The sequence below is a fragment of the Neopsephotus bourkii genome, unplaced genomic scaffold (genome assembly GCF_033783945.1).
Source record: "Neopsephotus bourkii isolate Nb327-2 ecotype Australia unplaced genomic scaffold, CSIRO-AGI_Nbou_v1 NB_1060, whole genome shotgun sequence".
Lineage (NCBI taxonomy): Eukaryota > Metazoa > Chordata > Aves > Psittaciformes > Psittacidae > Neopsephotus > Neopsephotus bourkii.
This window is the reverse complement of record NW_026901548.1, coordinates 4,333,026-4,344,647: the sequence shown is the minus strand read 5'-3', so window position 1 is coordinate 4,344,647 and position 11,622 is coordinate 4,333,026. Positions and strand designations below refer to the sequence as shown.

Genomic DNA, 11,622 nt, shown 5'->3' with positions numbered 1-11,622 from the left:
AGGAGCAGGGCTTGGCTCTCCAAGCACCCCACTTCCCCATGGGGCAGCCCTGCTCAGGCCTCCCAGAGCAGCGAGGTCCATGAGTTAGCCATCAATCACTTCTGGAACCACAGATCTGCCCAAGGCTAGGCTATGAATCCATGGCAGGAGGGAGTCCAAGAGGTCAACTCAATGTGTTGCATTGACCCATCTGCTCAGTGTACTTCATACCTTGAAGGAGCATCTGAATGGAGGAGCTCTTTCCCCACACAGGTTCCCCAGCTCTCCCCAGGAGAGAATGATGAGGGTCAGGCAGGATGGCAGGATGGGTGGGCGGATGTCTTCCACCCATTAGGACCAAAGCATCCTAAGAAGATCAGAGGAAGTGTGAGGAGCAAGCACCATTGCCTGCAGCCCAGTGTTGGCTGCCAGGCCTGGCAAGCTCACCCCCAGCCTATGGCAAGCTGGTGCCTAGGAATGCACACATGCAATGGGATAACCAAAAGCCATAGGCAAAAGAGAAGTGAACAGTTGAGCCTAATTTGTGCAAGGTTGTAAATCACTGTGGCAGATGGGCAGTGGATTATTTTCCAGAGGGTTAAGCAAGACCCAGATTAGGAAAAGATGGGAAATTTTGATGTGGTGTGCAAGATATAGTCCTGGGCCTCAGGATATGTGGACCCCAGTGCCTTCTTGGGGGGGTCCTGGCTGTGCAGAGGTTGTGGAGCAGCCCTGTCTGAGGATGGCAAAGCTGGGAGGCTGCAAGGGCAGATGTGGGGCAAAGCACACTGACTGTGCCCGGGGTTGGCTAAATGGGGAAAAGGTGCCCCCGAGCTTCACATATCCCTAAATCCAAGCTCCTGGTGGGGTGGCTGATGACCCTCAGGCTGGTGTCAGCCTTGACTTGGAGGAGGAGGAGGAAATTTCAGTTTCACAGGGGAGCCTTGACACTGTTCTGGCCCTGCGTGGGGCCATGCCCACTGCCTGCGTTCCCCTGGCTTTAGCTTGCCTCTGCTGCCCTCACAGCACCCCTGGGTGCTGGGCTGGATGGAGGGTGCTGAGCCGGCCCCTCTCTGCTCCCTGCCCTGATTTCCTCATGGAAATCCCAGAGTCTGTTCCAGATCCAGCTCTGGTTTTGGGGGCAGCCATCTCCCTCTCCTTCTCTTTCCTCTTCCCTCCTTCTGCTCTCCTTCCTCCTCCTCTCTCTCCCTCCTCTCCGCACTGTACTCTCCGGGGGCTCTGGGTACCGCTGCAGCATCACTAGCCACCTCCATCCAGGAGGCTGGGAGAGCGGGGCGGAAGGGGAGGGCTGCGGGGGACAAGCTGAATGAATGGGCATCGCCTCGGTGCTGCTGGAGCCTCCGCATAGGGGCGAGGCGGCCGGACCGCGCCGCGGGCAGGGGGGCAGCGGCGGCCGGCCAGCGGCCGGGGCCGGGCCGAGCCGAGCCGGGCCCCCCGCCGAGCCGCCGCCGGGGCGCTGCGAGGAGCGGGCGCTGCCCCGAAGCGGGACCGCTCCGGCCCGGGCGCCGCCTCCTGCCGCCGCGGACCGAGGTGAGCGGGGGGCTGCGGGAGGCTGCGGGGGGGGGGGGCGGCGTGGAGCCGGGCAGGGATGGACGGTGCGGGACCGGGGCGGACGGTGCGGGCAATGGGCTGGATGGTGCAGGGCCGGGCTGGATGGGGATGGGGCTGGGCGCCAAAGAGTTAAGTGGCTGCGGAGCAACCGGGCTCAGACCGTGTGTGTGTGTGTGTGTGATCCCGCACCCACCGGGGGGCGTGGCCCATGGCACCCCACGGGTGTCCGTGCGCGGTGGGCGGCCGGTGCCGGTACCGGTCGCAGCGGTCTGGGTCTCCCCGGCCGCGCAGGGTGGGTGCGGGCACCACAGCGAAGCCTTGTCCCGCGGGGAGCGACACCGCGCTCCGTGTGCGTGGCGTGTGCCGGAGCCCGTGTGCGGTGTGCGGGCTCCACTGCGGAGCCGCCGTGTGTGCGGGGTGCCCGTGTGCGGGGCTGAGCGTGTCCGTTGCAGCCGCATTGAGCCCGTGTGCGGGAGCAGCCCCAGCCCGAGCGTGCGGGTGCGCGCCGCGCGTCCACGCGTGTGTACCGGTAGGTGATGTGTGCGCGCTGCGGGGGGAGGTGTGGGGGGTGTTGGGGTCTATGGGGGTGTGCGGAGGGAGCGGGCACGTGCGGGGAGGTGCGTGCAGTCTGTGAGCACAAGCGTGCCGGGGCTGCCGCTCCCTCCGCGGGATCCTGGCCCCCGAGAGAGGGGCTGCGGCTCCCCCGCCCGCCCCTGCCTGTCTGCACCATCCCGCTCTGGGCGCCCCGTCCCTCCCCGCGGGCCCTGCGGGTCCCCTCGCCCTTCCCTCGGACCCGGACCCGCACCCTGCCCCGGGGCCGGACGGGCGGACAGAGCCTCACCCCCGCTCGGGTTTGGCTTTGCCTGTGTTAAGATGCTCCTGCTTGCTCCGGATCCCGCAGAGCCGGAGGGGCTCAGCCGGCAGCGGCTGGCAGGGCAGGGCCCTCTGCTCCCCTCTGCATGACCCCAGGTGGGTCCCTGCGTGCCCTCAAGCTCTGGTGGGGTTCCTGCATTCCCCTCGGGCCGTGGCAATGGCGTGGATCAGCCCCAACACAGTGAGCAGGTCATTATATTCATATTAGACTTTTGGAGGGGCAGACAAGTGTCCCCCCCACATGCTGGTCCCCTTCTACAACAGAGATGCCACATAACAAACTCTCCTACGGGCCTTTGCCATGATGGGAGGTGAGGAATCTCCAGTCCAGGATGAGGCCCAGGCAAGAGCAGGATTTAGAGCCTTGATGCCATCATTGCGATTGGAGTGTGGCACCGACATGCCTTTGAGGATGTGAGCCTTGGTGACTGTCCCGACACTGTGCCCCCATCCTGGTGTAGGGCCGGCACCTGCTGCACCGGGAGCAGACGTGCCTGTGCTGATGCACGGGGCTGGCAGCCCACAGGACCTGGGCATCTTGGAGCTCTTCCTGCAAAATGGACTCTCGGAGCCTCGTGAATCCGCCCCTGACGGCTTCTCCTCCGAGGAAGCACAAGGCAGAGCCAGCCCTTAGGCTTCCTGCAGGAAGCTAACGCCTGGTCAGAGCCACCACTCCCGCTCTTGAGACATGGGGCTGCTTCTTACGCTGGCAGGAAAATGGGGCTTTTCCAAATCCAGGCTCGGCAGCTGGTGTGTGCAAGCCCAGTTCTGATCTCTGCAGCAGCTCTGCTTCCTCGCTCCTCTCGGTGTACATGATGTACCGGTACAGTTTGAAGCACGGCTGCGAGTGGTGGAGGAATAGAGCAGCTCAAAGGGAAGCTGCCACGCTGCAGCAGGAGACTTCTGCACCTTTTTACACCCTCGCACCAGTTCAATGGTGCCAGGCTGGATTTTACCCTTGGAGCATAAACATCTGGCAAGGCAGAAAGGAATGTGTATCGAGTAAACATCAGTAGTAACTGGAGACCCGTTTTGAAATTGGTTTGATACCTGCATGCCTTCCAGGCAAGCTTTTCTGATGTTAACCATTGTGCATCTTTGCATGAAAAATGAGGCTTTATTTTCAGCCTGGGTAATAGCAGCGCAGCATGGGTAGAAATGAACACGCTGTGTCCCCTCTAATCTGTCCACAATCAGGCTTCTCCCAAGCACTGAACCGCTACTGCCGGCGTCAGAGATGAATAGTCCTGGATCCAGATGGCAGCCTGCTTCCCTGCTTCCCCCGGTGCCCACATCGTCCCTCGCCATCCGCAGAGGAGGGGAGCAGCCAGTGAGAAACTGTCCCTGGGAGGACCCCTGTGCCACCGCAGCCACCTGCGTCCCCCGGTTTGCTGCCCATAGCTCGGACCGAAGTCATCAGCTTGTGCCCATCAGCCACAGGCAAGGCAGCTCCTGGTTGCCAGAAGCTGCTCTGAGCTCCCATTCGCTTCTGGACAGGGTTCAAGGTGCAGATTTGGAGCTCGGAGCTCGGCATGGATTCACTTCTCGCCGTCTTCCAGCCTGGATCCATCGCGCCCGGGGCTGGAGCCGCAGCTGGCCGAGTGCTCTGGCCAGCGCTGCCTGGGGCTGGAGGCAGCGGGCAGCCCCTTGCTGCAGCTCCACAGCCCCGAGCAGCCTGGTTTCGGTCTCCTGGACCATGGTGAGGTGTGCTGAGTCACCTTATGTCAGGCCAAGACATCACCCACCTTTCCCATGAGGAGGCTGTGTTTGAGGAGAGGACTTCACTGAAAGCAAAGGGGTTGCAGGAGGATGGCAGACATAGCTGGGATGATGGGAGGGAGTTGTTTTGAGCATGGAGCCTGCTTGTTTATTCTTCAGTTTGGAGGGGTGTTTTTAGGCTTGTGATGGAATAAATGGAAGTGAAGATTCAGCTCCTCTGCTTGGGGATGTGGGGGAAGCCCTGGGCAGGAGCTGTTGTCTGTTGCTGCAGAAAGCTGGCTATGTGACAGCAAAGCTTCGTTGAGATTTGCACCAACCTCTTTCATCTTGGACTTGGTGTGTCCTGCTGCTTATGGCATAAAAATGGTGATGCTTTGCAGAAGATATTTGTATTTCACACTTTGTTTCTGCTTACATATCTTGTTTGGAGCTAAGCTGGCTTCCCCTGTGGGTAGTGTCTTTGGCTCCAAGGACTGTGAGACTATTAGAGTTTCCAGCGGGCTCCTTGTGTGACCTCTTGTTATGGTTTTCTGTGCACAAGAGAAAGGGATTCCTGAGCTCTTTTTTATTGCAGAGACATTGCATAGGGAAAACCTAAGAACCCGAATGTGCCGGCTCTGGTTTTGCTCAGGCAGGCTCTTATGGTTGTCAATGGCTGGCTGGTGGGTTTGGACCATGGGCTGTCGGGAATATTGCCTTTCTAAGAGCTTTCCCTGAATGAGGCCTGTCTCTCTGCAGCTCTTTGCAAAGCTTTCCAGCTGCCTGAAGGAAGTGCTTTACAACTTCCAGAGCTGTCATGGGTTTATGCCCTCCAGGGATGGGTTGTGACAAGCAGCCGCTAACCTGCACTCTGCTGCCTGCAGGATGCTCTAAGTGTCCCCTGGGTCTGGCTTCTGCATCCCCCGGGGAGCCTGGACCCTTCTGCACATCTCTTGGGTGACTCTCACATGGAGGGATCCTGTTCCCTCAACTGCCTTTGGGTTTAGTCCCCTTTTATCTCCTGTGCTGTCCGTGGACCAGTCGGGGAGGGTTTGGAGGAGCTCTCTCTGCAAGAGAGAGCCAGGAGCTTTGAAGAACAGTGTTGGCACTCGTATGTGGGCAGAGCTCTGGCTGTGAGCAGGGAAGTTAGGTGGCAGCTTGGTGTGTGCATAAAACATGTACAAGGCAGGAGTATTAAACCTACTCAGCAGTGACTTAACTCTGTGCTTAAGGAGTGGCTTAACTCTGTGCTTAAGGAGGAGCAGTCCAAGACCCATGACAAGTGTTATGAAAGTCCTCTTACATCAAGTATTTAACATCCAAATCCCTCAGTCATTTGTCTCAATGTGTCTTTGCAGGACAGGGGCCACCCACATGATTTCCTTTCCGTGATGACAATATGTGACAGCACCATGGCTCCAGCCATTGCCCTCACTGCACAGCACTGCGATGCCTGGTAGCATGGCTGCGGTGCTGGAAACATCTCCCTGCCTCTTCCTCTCCAATTGCCATTCCCCTTAGATGTGGCAGGGTATTTTCTTCATCCATATTGTGTCAGGGCCTTGGTGGAGGAGCAGTGGATGGAGACAGGTCATTGATTCCCTACATCTGGTGCCCAGGATGGTGGCCAGGGCTAGGAAGGAAGCAGCTTCCCTCTGTGCTGTGTGTGCTGGGAAGGAGGTGCAGCGAATGTCCCTGCGATGTTTCAGGCTCCTGCCCTGAGGAGCAGGTTGGCATCTCCTCTCGTGTGAGACACCCCCTGCAGCTGGGGTGCCCCTTGAGGAGGGCAGAGATGGGCTGGCTGTGTGTGTCAGGCTGGTTTGAGTCAGAACCAAGTCCTCGGCTGCAGCTGCAGGGAGCCTCACAGTTTGCTTTGGAAATATCCTCTGCGTGCGAATGCTTCCCACCTTCGTCTTACCTCCATCCTCCCCCTGGTTCAGCGTCATTCCCTCCAGGGCTTATGCAGCTCTCACCCCATTCCCGCTGACCATGGTTGCCCCTAACCCCTCTCTGGGACCACCCTGCTGTACTGTGTCCTTCTGTCCTTCACCCTCAGGCCGCTGCTGGCTCCAGTGATGGTGATGGTGATGCCTTCCCTGGGATGCTGTTGGGGCCAGCACTGGGGTGGGCAAGGGCCACATCCTCCTGCTCCATCAGCAGAGCAGACCCCACGAGGTATTTATAGGCTCAGTGATGTTATTCCCCTGTCAAACTATTACTGAAATAGGCTCAGTGTGTGTCATAGGAGAGAGGATTTGAACGGCACAGTTTCTTTGCTGCGGGAATGAAGTTGATGCTCCCTCGTCCGATTAATCATTCCCATGGTGGAGAGCATGAGGGGATGGATGCCTGCTCCAGCAGCTCGGATGGGGGTTCATGGACTCAGGCGGGTCCTTGAGATGGGCACTCAGCCCATGGGGACCTGATGCCTTGCACCCACACTTGGCTGGACCTTAACTTCAAGGGAGCACTGAACCTGGAGGGAGCAACCCAGACCCTGGGGACCCTGCTGGGAAAGGTGTGCCAAGGCAGCCGGGACTGAGGGCTGGTGCTGAGACTGAGCAGAGCCAGTTAAAGGGGCAAGGTCCCTTTCCCAGTGATTTCTCTGTTCGGAACAGTCAATTTGCTGAATGATCAGGGAAGGTCAGTTTGTCATTTTCTAAATAACCCCCGTCCTGCAGACTCAGCTGGACACTGCTGCTGGTTCGGGAGGAGGTCAAAGCCCAGTGAATCCTTTTAGCAGAGTCTTGAAGCATTTCATGCTGGCTGAAGAGCAAAGGGTCTCAGCCTGTCAGTTCATAAGCACTGGCGCGATTCCCTGTCTAGTCCCTGCTTGCTGGGGGGGAATGTCTCTGGGGTGGGAAAACCAGTTTTGTGCCAGGCATGGATTTGGGTTGTGCTTTCTTGGCAGCACAATGAACGCTCCGCAGGCTGGAGGTGCATTCTGGTGCTGTCTGGATGGACAGACCCACCACGGCACAACTGGCCTCAGCATGGGAGGGTGATGCTCGCTGTGCCCTCTGCAATGGGATGTGGGGTGGCAGGGCTGGGCAGGAAGAACTGGGGCACTAAAGCTCCCCATGAGTTCTGCAGTCATGTCCTGGGCCTGGCTGGGAATGGGAGTCGTGGTCCCAGCAGGTCAGATGTGTCTGCCTGTGGGATTTGAGCCTGAAGGGGCAGAGCAGAGGAGAGCTGCCCTTCCACTGCACAGGAGCAGTAGAGGCCAAGGACATGGGCTCTGAGCCATGGTGAGCCCAAAGTCCACATGGGAATGGGAGGCTACTGCAGCCCAGGGCTCCTTGGGCTTGCTGCTGGGGACCCAATGTGAGGCTTCAGAGCTGGAGGACCCCATGCTGTGGAGCTGCTGACCATGCAGCCCTTGCTGCCCTGATGTCTCCACTCCTTTGTGTGAAGCCACGAGTTAGGGAGGGCAACCTTCTGCTCCCATTGCTCCCTGGCAGCCTCTGCGCTGCCTGTGTGTGATGCAGAGACCCTCCCCTGGAGCCTCCATGCCCTCTGGCAGGGGCTGGTGGCCAGGAGGAGCCCAGCGCCCGCTTCTCCCAATCCCCTGCAGTGCTGCTCACAAGCGTAGCAGCCAGGCCCTTGCAGAGACAGCTTGGAAACTGGGAGCCGACATGCTAAAGAAAAATGTCCTTCCCACACAACCCAGCCTGTCCTCCTCCCTCCACCAGTGCTGCTGCTGGCGAGCTGCAGGCTCACTGCCCCAAAGGGATGGTACCCTGCAAGGATGGAGAGACCCGCGCCCCAGGGCAGGGAGCGCAGGTGGAGCAGATCACTGTATGGAGGCTTCTTCTGTGATGCTATGGGTATCTCCCACGATAAAGCCCTCCTGCCCGTGGCTCTGCAGGCTTCCCTTTGCCTCCCCCCAGCTCAGCAAGCTACCTTTTGGTGGAGATTGCTGTGGATGGGGCGCTGATGGAGGCTGTGTGGCTCTGGGGGCAGCATCCCTACCCACAGCTCTTTGGCTTCCACCACGTGTGGCTGCATTGCCAGCTGGACCCCTCATCCTTTTCACCCCCAGTTATTTTCTGGACAGTCGTTTCTCTCCCCTTTGCTGGCTGCATATCCTGAGATCAATGCTGAGTGCTCTCCTCCTCCTCCTTGCTGTGCTGTCCCTTAGGACAGACCATTCAACTTGCTTCTCCTCCTCCTTTTCCACTTCATTAATGAGTCTCTTTCCTCTAAGAAGTCATGATAGCTGTCGGGGGACCTGGGAGGAGTGGGGAGAGCTGTGGGGAGGCTGCCAGTCCCGCTTCCAGGGTTTGGGATGCTGGGTGCCAGGTTTGGGATGTTGATGTGGTTGCCTTGGTGCTGGCTGACCCAGCTCGGGGCCTGTGGGGTGGAAGGGATGTGACAGGCAGGAGGCAGGGATCCAGGTTTGGGCAGCTCCCAGCTGCTCTGCCATGGTTTTGCCCCATTTCTGCTATGCACGGTGCTCCTTACCCCACCACAGGCTTCTCCTTCATGCTTCTCATGGGCCATGGTGGGCAGCCCCTGGGTGGACACCCAGCTCCATCCCCACATGGCCACTGAAGCTCCTGCAAAGGCCAATGCATCTCATGGGAGGTTGCCACTGGCCCTGGTGGGCTTCAGATCCCAGCGAGTGGACTGGGGATGCGGTGTTGGGCCACTGGTGCCAGTCCCCCAGGTGGCAGCAGGAAGGTGTATGTGGTATCTATGGGTGGTTCAGAGCCTTGTCAGTGAAAACCGGACTTCCCAACCACATTCTGTGGGCACTGCTTTCATTTCCCAGTGCCTTTAACACCCTCCAAAACCCGAGAAACTGAGATGGTTTCTTCTCGGCGGGAAGGGAAGATGCTGTTGTCGCTCTCTCACACATGCACGCATGCACACACACGCACCCCAAGGATCTTCTTTCTCTTCCTTCCCACTCTCCTCCTCCAAAAGACTTCAAACGCTTCATGGAAACGTTCTTTTCTCCCAAACTGTTGCCTTTCTGTCTGGCTGGCTGTGAGCAGCCTGCTGCCTTCGCTGGGCTCTGCTCCCAGAGTGCATGCTCCCAGCCGCTCCACGTGTGCAGTGCTAGTGACAGCCCTGCCGAGCCTGCAGAAGGTGCTTGGGTGGCTGTGCTGGGGGGGTGCTGGGCTCTCCCAAGGGGGACCAGCAGCAAACTTCCCTTTGCTTCTAATGGGGTTCATCTGATCCATCAAAGTTGCTCTAGATGCAACAAAGCAAAGCCCTCCTGTGAGGTGATGCTGTGAGGCTACATCTGCCCGGCTGCGCTCTCCAGGATGCCATGGAGGTCCTGCTCACCAGGAACATGCTGGAAAATGCCCATGACCTTCATATCAGCCTGCCCTGCCCCAAGATGCTGAGCTGTGATGCTGATCAGGAGCCCTGCTCCCTCTGCATATGGACAACTGCAGCCTGAGCATCCTTCGGGCACAGACAGACCCAGGGACAGGCTGGAGGTGGGCTGGAGTTGAAAACCCCTTTGTTGCCTTGTAGGAACGGGACTGACTCACTGCTCTCCCGTGCTGTCATAAGCAGATGGATGATTTAATCACCTAGCAACCAAAATAACGTCAGGTGAGGAGCGCTTCCCCATCCGTGCCTGGCCCACAGCCCCGCCGCCAGGCTGGTGGCAAGGGACAAGCAGCCCCCAGTCACCCTGCAGCCCTTGGGCTTCCCTGGGATGAGAGCTGGGTGCAGGGCTCTGCATAGCCCTGATGCTGTCACTCCTGTGCTTCCTGAGATAGCAATTGCTTCCTGATGGCTTCAGCTGCTCTTTACAGCGGGCTCCTACAGCCCTGCTCAGGACAGCCCAGGATGAGACCTTCTGGAGCAGGGTCTGAGCTGGGAAGGAAGGCAAGGGAGAGGCCAGCCTGGCAGGGCATGGAGCTGTGAGGGCAGTGTTAGTCTTGGGGTGCTCATCTCACCCATTGGAGGCAGCTGGAGTCCCTTTGCAGCTGACCCCTTCATTGCTCCTGTGTGAGGTGGTGGGGATGCATCTGCCCAGGCCACAAGCTCGGGCACTTGTGGGACCGTGATGCTGGGCTGCCCAGGAGGGGCTGTTTACCCCAGAGTGCTGCATCCAGTCAGAATCATGGAATCAACCAGGTTGGAAGACAGCTTTAAGCTCATCCAGGCCAACCATTCCCAGCGCTGCCAAGGCCACCACTAACCCCTGGCACTGAGGGCATCGCCTACATGGTGTGTGAGCACTTGCAGGGATGGTGACTGCAGCCCTGCTCTGGGCAGCCTGTTCCAATGCCTGAGCACCCTCTGGTTCAGGAATTGTTCCTCAGCTCCATCTAAACCTGCCCTGGTGCAGCTTGAGGCCATTACCTCTTGTCCTTTCACTCATTACTTGGGAGAAGAGACCAACCTCCCCTCACTACAACCTCCTTTCAAGCAGGTGTGGACAATGATGCTCAGACCTTGACAGGCAGCCCATGTCAGCCAGGCCAGGGATCCACCAGTCTGATCCATCAGACACTGACCCAGACCCATGCAACCACCTTCCTCCCTCCGGAAGCAGTTGTGCTGGACCAGCCTGGCTCTGTGTGTGATGGGAGATGCTGCTCCCCTCCTCCAGCGATGAGGCTGAAGGACACGGGGCCATCCCAGTACCTGGGCAATGCTGCAGCTGCTGGGGACCGGAGGAGGGCTGTGGAAATAGGGCAGCCCATGTCCCAGCTCCTCTTTGTGGGACAGAGCTGATATAATTAGACAACACGCCCCGTTCTGTGCAGTGAACTGAGGAAGCCTCTGTGCCACCGCGGCCCGGGGGAGCCCAGCAGCCCTACTTTGGTGGCACCAGTGTCCCAGTGAAGGTGAGCCACTTCCAGGCACTGGCTGGTTTGCTCCCTCCTTCCCTGTGCTGCTCCAAGAATCCTGGTCTTCTTTATAGATGGGTATGGTTTGGTGGCTTTGGTGGACCCCGATGACCTACAAGAGAGTGACGCAGGAGATGGATGGGTCCCTCCAAGTCAGTCTTAACCTCATTAGTGATCAACTGCATCTGCACTGCCCCTGAGGAGCCTTGCCACCCAAAACATCCATGGAACCATCCTGGGGTAGCTCCAGAAGTGCAGAGACTCCTGGTAACTGCTACTGAATTCTACCCCAGAGTGTCCTGCACATCCTCATGTTGACCCTCCTGGACTAGTCCTGCCAAAGATGAGCCACAGCTATTTGGGAACTCCTGCTTCGTGGTTCTGACATCAAAGCCACCGAACCCAGCCATTTCTGCCCCTGTCAGCAGCCAGGAATGTGTTTGGCATCCCCAGTCTTCCGGACACTTCCAGCTCCTCCACAGGGATGAGCTCACACCAAGCCCCCACCAGCTCCATCAGGGTCTCTCTGCCATGCTCCCATCCAGGTCTGGGTCAGAATGTGCTCTGGGAGCATTCCTCATGGAAAGTGCCTGCAGAAACAACTGAGGTTTCTATGAACCAAGGAATTCTGATTCCACAAATGCCTGTTTATACCAGTTTACACTGGTGAAGCTGCTTT

The 11,622-nt window shown here is 58.6% G+C and overlaps 1 protein-coding gene across 6 annotated transcripts in view; it reads left to right on the top strand.

Moving 5' to 3' along the window:
- Nucleotides 1-1,398: 1,398 nt before the first annotated feature.
- DLGAP4 (DLG associated protein 4) overlaps nucleotides 1,399-11,622 on the top strand; it is a 128,161-nt gene continuing 117,937 nt past the window's right edge. For 3 of the 6 annotated variants that reach the window (XM_061361684.1, XM_061361681.1, XM_061361685.1), the window contains exon 1: nucleotides 1,399-1,530. The gene's annotated coding sequence lies outside the window, so the exon portion shown is untranslated. Of the gene's footprint in view, nucleotides 1,531-1,838; nucleotides 2,081-11,622 lie in introns of those variants that run through there. The other 3 variants (XM_061361687.1, XM_061361686.1, XM_061361683.1) reach the window with 2 other exon arrangements.